A 6539-nucleotide genomic window follows, 5' to 3' on the forward strand; every position below is an offset into this window, starting at 1 on the left:
TTTTACATTTTATGATATAATTGTGAGCAGACTGAGAGTACCAGTGACATAAAGCTTTCACCTAGATTATTTGGAAATGTCCACCTGGTTGTTTTTTCAGTGTTAAGCATTGGTTAATAATGTTAATATGAATATTAGGCCAAGAATTAGGCTTCTCAATTCAGACATACAAATATGTCTGAATTACTTAGTGACAGAAAATATTGTTACACTGTCACTTTAAAAACAAAGCTTACATGGCCAAAGATATGTCTTATTTTTTTCCTATGGATTGACGTTTTCATATTGAGAGAATGTAAATCAGGAATGTTTACTTCATTGAAATTATAATGTCCAAGGCCAATTTCTTCATCATACTGTTTACTTCAGGCTATTCAAAAAACAAAATCAATCATGTTGAGTAACAAATTTGTTACTTTATTTTACTTTCACGTTGGTTTCTGTATATTAGGACAATGATGTCAGAAAGAGAGATGAAACAAAACAAAAACTTCAATACTTTTCTTTAACATAAAGAACTTTCTATTTTAGATATTTGGAAGTAAATTCACTCTTTTATAATTATTCCTCAGAAGTCTTAAACTATTTAAGATATTCTTAAACTATTATTAAATTTGACTTATCACCTATATTTTAATGAGTTTATGTCTTTGTGTATGTATGTGTGTGTGCATATATATTTATATGTATGTATATTATTTATATATTTATAACATAAAGATACTATTTAAAATAAAGACATGTCTAATTTAATACGTTTCCTACTTAATTATAATTATTCATATATACATTATTTTATATATATAATATTTTAGAGATGAGGTCACACTCTGTTCCAGGCTAGTCTTGAAATATTGGGCTCCAGGGAGCCTCCTGCCTCAACCTTCCCAACAGCTGGGATTACATGCATGCACCATCATACCCAGTGTACTCTGTTATATTTTAAACACAGTTTTTACACTATGTGGTATTCCTAACTGCATGAAATACACATTCCATTATATTTCCCTTTCGGGCATTATGTTAACCAGGATAAACTGATGAGAAGCACAATGGTAAATAAATTAGTAACGACATACAATTTCTTAGAATTCATTTAGGTGAAAAGAGATTCTAAATAATACTCTGGGCATACTGAGTATTATGCATACATCATTCTTTTTTGACTCTTTTTACCAGAAGTTTTATGAACTGATATAATAATTTTCTTAAATCCATCAACAGGAAATGAATTTCAATGTAATATAAACACCCACGCCCTTGGCAGAACTACACTGCTATCTATAGTTTTAGTCCTTGGGATGTTATTGTGTAGTTTTTAATCTGTATTTATTCTCTACTTGTTCTTTTAGGAAATAAGCTATTATATTTTATCTCTAGTTTCTTTTCAATGAAATTATCTAGCATATTTTGTGCATGTTTGTCTGGATTTGCATATTATATGTCATATTTTTCATATCATTGTAAGCTTAGCATTCTCAAATTTAAAAGTGTCCTGCAGTTCATTAATAAATAGGAAACTGAAATAGTACAAGGAAACTGAAACTTATACTTAAAATATATTTTGAGATAGTGATGACATTTGGGGTTAAAATACACAATAATTCAGAGATAATGTTTTACTCATTAGTAAGACTTCTCTATATCAATAATTTAGTGACATGAATTAGCTCTCTAAGTAGAATAAATCAGTTGTGACAATATTTATTAAGCTCAAATCTCTTCTGAAATAAGTTCCTACTTCAGATATGGGTTTCGCATAGAAGAACCACTAAGGACTTTCTTTTCTCTGGTGTGCATTGTTGTTGAGTAAAAGCATTTACTAAAATGTTAAGCCTTCTTTGAAGCTGCGCTAGTTGGTTGCTGTGATAGCACATCCTTTCAAGTTGAGTAATGATATGAGATCAACTCTCTCCCTTAATATTAAAACAACAACAGACTTAATAATAAAGCAGTGCAATAAAGTTCAGTCAATGGTTTGCAACCATGTTTTCCCTGAAAAAGAATACCATTTTTTTGTGAGGAAAAAAACAAAAAAAAAAAAAAAAAAACAGCTCTGGGACCACAGTGGAAAGACAGAGGAGTGGAGTGATGATAACCTATTAATTACTTTTATGAACTTATTTATCTTTTTTCTTGATTTATCTGTTTTCAGAGACTGCATTTGTGTATGCTGTGTATCCTGTAAAATGTACAAATCAAAATTTTTATAAACTTGTTCAGGGTTTTTTAAACCTGGACGGACACAGGTATAAAACTTTGCGTATTAACTATTATAGCATCCAGCACATAGTAGCTGTGAAAGCCATGTTGAATGAGATAACTGCAGGAGGTAACTCAAGAAAGTTTCAACTTTTCGCCAGTGCCCTAGGTTCTTGTAATCTTCGAGGATATAAATCAAGAGAGATAACGAGACACAGCAATGAGGAAAACGTTTATTTAACTTGTGCACAAAGGAGCCAGCACAAAAAAAGGGGGGAAAAATTGGGGCTGCTTCCTGAAAGTTGTGCAGGAGTCAATTTTACAGGGCTTTACGAGGGGGAGGGATGATGATGTCAGGGCATGTACAGGAAGGGTTTTTTCTAGCATTTACGCAGTGGCTCAGTGTGCTTTTACATACATCGTGTGTATTATTAGCATTTTAAATCTCCATCTTGGGGCATAATTTTTAGCTTTAAAATGAGGAAGGTCTAATTATAACTTGAAATATGAGTCTAACTGCACATAAAAGGGGCCCTGGGGAAGTCCCTAGTCCCCCAAAGGGGGAACTTGTGGTTAGTGGCTTCTTGAGTCTTTGTTGGTGATTGGCTGGAAGTTAGGTAATCCACAGCTTAAGTAGGGGCTTTTGCTCTTTTTCTCCGAACCACATCAAAACAGAAAACAGGATACATAGCCTGTCTGTCTCAAATCTTTTTTTCTCTTTTCATTCAGTTCTGCAATTTTACATATGATCTGTATGCAAATGATTTATAAACTACTGAATTCAAGGCATAACAGATGTTAGTAAGGGAAGGTGTTTAAAACATTGAACTTGTAACTGAACTTGACAAGAAGGAGAGTGAGGAGAGGAAGGGATGATTAGAATGCACAAGGTAGATGACTGAACTGTGTTGAGATATTGTCGAAGTCAAAGAACAGTTGTTTTGTATCTGAATAAGAAACCAAAAAGGATACAATATTAAGTTTAAGAGTGGGAAACCCTATATCCAAATTCAAGACATTAATAAGTGAGTTTGTAGGGAGTTCTACTTGGGAACTAGATTTTTTTTTTTTTTTTTTTTTTTTTTTTTTTTTTGAGTTCAGAAGAAAGGAAATGAAGTGAACTTGATAGTGTGTAGATTGTCTTTGCTGCTATTTAATTCATTCTAGATAATAGTAGGTCATGAGATTGAAAGGAAAGATTAGGTCAAATTCCAAACTTTTACTGAAGTAAAATCTATTCATTTAAAGAAATGAATAGATAACAAGGGTATGGAAATATAGTCACACAACCAAAATTGTATCTGTCTCAAGGGAGTAGTGTTAGTTTTAAGAAGACAGAGCAGGATTGATCTGATATTTTCATTGAGGAGAAAGAAGACATGACCACATGACCCTGATGTATGTGAGATACTGCAAAATAACCATCTTCACCTTAAGAATGCTGTAGGGAAAGAAAATTTTAGGGAAGTAGGCCACATTTCAGTTAAGGTATGCAATTTAAGAGGACATTGATAGAGGATGGAACATGTAAGTGTTCTATAATTATGCAGCACAATGTTAAGAGAGCTTTAAGTCCATGATTTGAGGAGAGAAAGAGGATATAGAGAAGAAGATAGAAATCACTAAGAATATATAAATAAAAATATTAAAAATTATTTGAAAGAAGAGTAGTCAGTAATATATTACAAAGGAAAGTCAAGCATGCTGGATTTAGAGTGATTTTTCTCAGATTTATGGATATTTATACTTCACAACATTGAAATAAAGTCTTTAAGGGTGATCTTGTGGGATTCAGTGTTTCTTTAAACTTGGTCTACTGTTTCAGGCACGGATGATGACAGGCAGATGCAAGATTGGCATTAAGAGCTGAAACTCAAACTCACAATGTTGAGTTGGGAGAACAAGTAAATAAGAGCAGTGGTGTCTGAAATATATGAATGAATGGCAAAGTACGGTGAACTTTCTTGAGAAGGGTATATAGAGCAAAATACTTTAACCTGATAATCTAACATAATAGTAAATTTAGTTTTACAGCAAGGCTCAACACAAATATTCTATATCAAAGTACACGAGTTATAATTTGCATATAAATGAACTTAAAACTTTATTTTAAAGATCCTAATTCAGTAGATCAGATGTAGGACTTATGATATTGCAATACTTGCAAGTTACTAGGTGATGTCAATGTTTCTGCTTCTTGGGCCACACTTTGATTAACAAGAGCCTGTATGGCTTATGAATCACAGGTGAAATTTCTGACAAATAGCAATCAGAGATATCAAACAATAATACTTTCATTAATGTTGGGAGTTTCACTGTCATTAAGGAGAAAAGTAATGTTATCATGGGAAGTCAGAGGAATTACACAGTTGGACATATCCAGCAACATATATGGAGGAGTGGGGGAGTATGGGTAGGTGGAGATAAGACAATAGGTTGGCTAGAAGACAGGGGTAGTTTAAGTGGATCCATGGATCCCACAGGACAGGTCAATTGAGAGCTTTAAAAATCGTATCAACTCTGCTAACATTCTGGCCAAGAGGCAAATAGAAACATGGACAACACCATTAAATATTTTATTTTGTGATTGTTATTGACTAGATTTGCAAAATAATTTATAAATACATTATAGATAGTTTTCTTTATTCTTTTTTTCTTCTCTAAAATTACTCTCTTTCACATCCTCAAGCCATTAATCTTGACTTGCTCTGGGATTTCAAACACGCTTATTTTACTGTCCTTAGATAAAAATTTTCTTCTTGTTAAAATCTATGCTTGAATTAAACCATATCTAATTTGATATCTTTCTAGAATATTTTTGTTCTTCCTTAAACTTTATATTAAATTTGGAGTACCCTTGTTTACTTTTCTTAAAATGCTTATGTTTGGTATTTAATATACTTTATATTTCTCTCAAAATAATTTGCAAATTTTTTATATAGAGCAGAACTTCTCAACTCTGACTGAACATTAAAATTACCTGGAGAGATGTAAAAATGTACATACTAATTAATTAAACTAAATAAAATGAATAATGACTTATGCTCTATCTTTATCCCAGATTGTTAATTTAATTAACAGACTCAGTGCTGGCAGAGGTTAGAATCCACAACGGTGGCTTTAATGAGAACACAGAGATGAGAACCATGCAAATGAAATATTTTCTAAGGCTTAAATCTCTGTCTCCTCTATATATTTTATGTAACTTACAGATTCATCTCTGGGCCTGAATCAGTATCATAGCAATTTTTTCACTAAAGAAATTGCCAGTGGTACCGTAGCACTCAGTTTTGGTTTTCATGAATGAGAAACAACATGCAAAAGCCACGTAGCAACATTTATAGCTTTTGGTTGTCAATAACTTTGATAAAATCTTTCTTTTAAAAAAAAGTATGTAGTAGCGAATCACTTGGTCCAAATAACTTGAATGCTAAATCACAGACAGCTGTGTCCATATGGTCTCACTGTTTTTTTTTTTTTTTTTTTCATGATAAATACACAGAGAAATAAACTACTATAAATAAAATTAAACTAATATGATTATATGCACAACAGGAGCCTGCTGAAAGTTGGGCCATTTTGAATCTACAGCTCTGTTTATATGCTTTTGTGTGTAAACATTCACAGATGGGTACACTTTCTCTATTAAGAACACCTGCAGAAGGTTGCTGGAAATATTTGAGAAAAATCTTGAATTATTTTAAAATTTATGTCATACCACCTGCTGATTGATGATCTTGCAAAGTTTTCCTTAGGTAACTGTGCATTACAATATTAAGATTTGTTCACTGCCAGCAGTGGAACTGGATAAGGTGAACTATAGTTTTTGTCTTTCCTTCATTCCTTTATATGTTAATTTCTTCCTGCCTTTATTTAGTCATTTATTACTGCATGGAAAGAACTCTGTAAAAAGATGAGTAAAGGCTGGGCGCAGTGGCTCACGCCTGTAATCCCAGCGCTTTGGGAGGCCAAGGAGGACGGATCACCTGAGGTCGGGAGTTCGAGACCAGTCTGAACAACATGGAGAAACCCCGTTTCTACTAAAAGTACAAAAAGTTAGCCAGGAGTGGTGGCACATGCCTATAATCCCAGCTACTAGGGAGACTGAGGCAGGAGAATCGCTTGAACCTGGGAGGTGGAGGTTGCGGTGAGCCGAGATCATGCCATTGCACTCCAGCCTGGGCAACAAGAGTGAAACTCTGAGAGGGGCGGAGCAAGATGGCCGAATAGGAACAGCTCCAGTCTCCAACTCCCAGCGCGAGCGACACAGAAGACCGGTGATTTCTGCATTTTCAACTGAGGTACTGGGGTCATCTCACTAGGGAGTGCCGGACAAT

This window comes from Rhinopithecus bieti, unplaced genomic scaffold, assembly GCF_001698545.2.
Source record: "Rhinopithecus bieti isolate Rb0 unplaced genomic scaffold, ASM169854v2 scaffold_42441, whole genome shotgun sequence".
NCBI classification, from domain to species: Eukaryota; Metazoa; Chordata; class Mammalia; order Primates; family Cercopithecidae; genus Rhinopithecus; species Rhinopithecus bieti.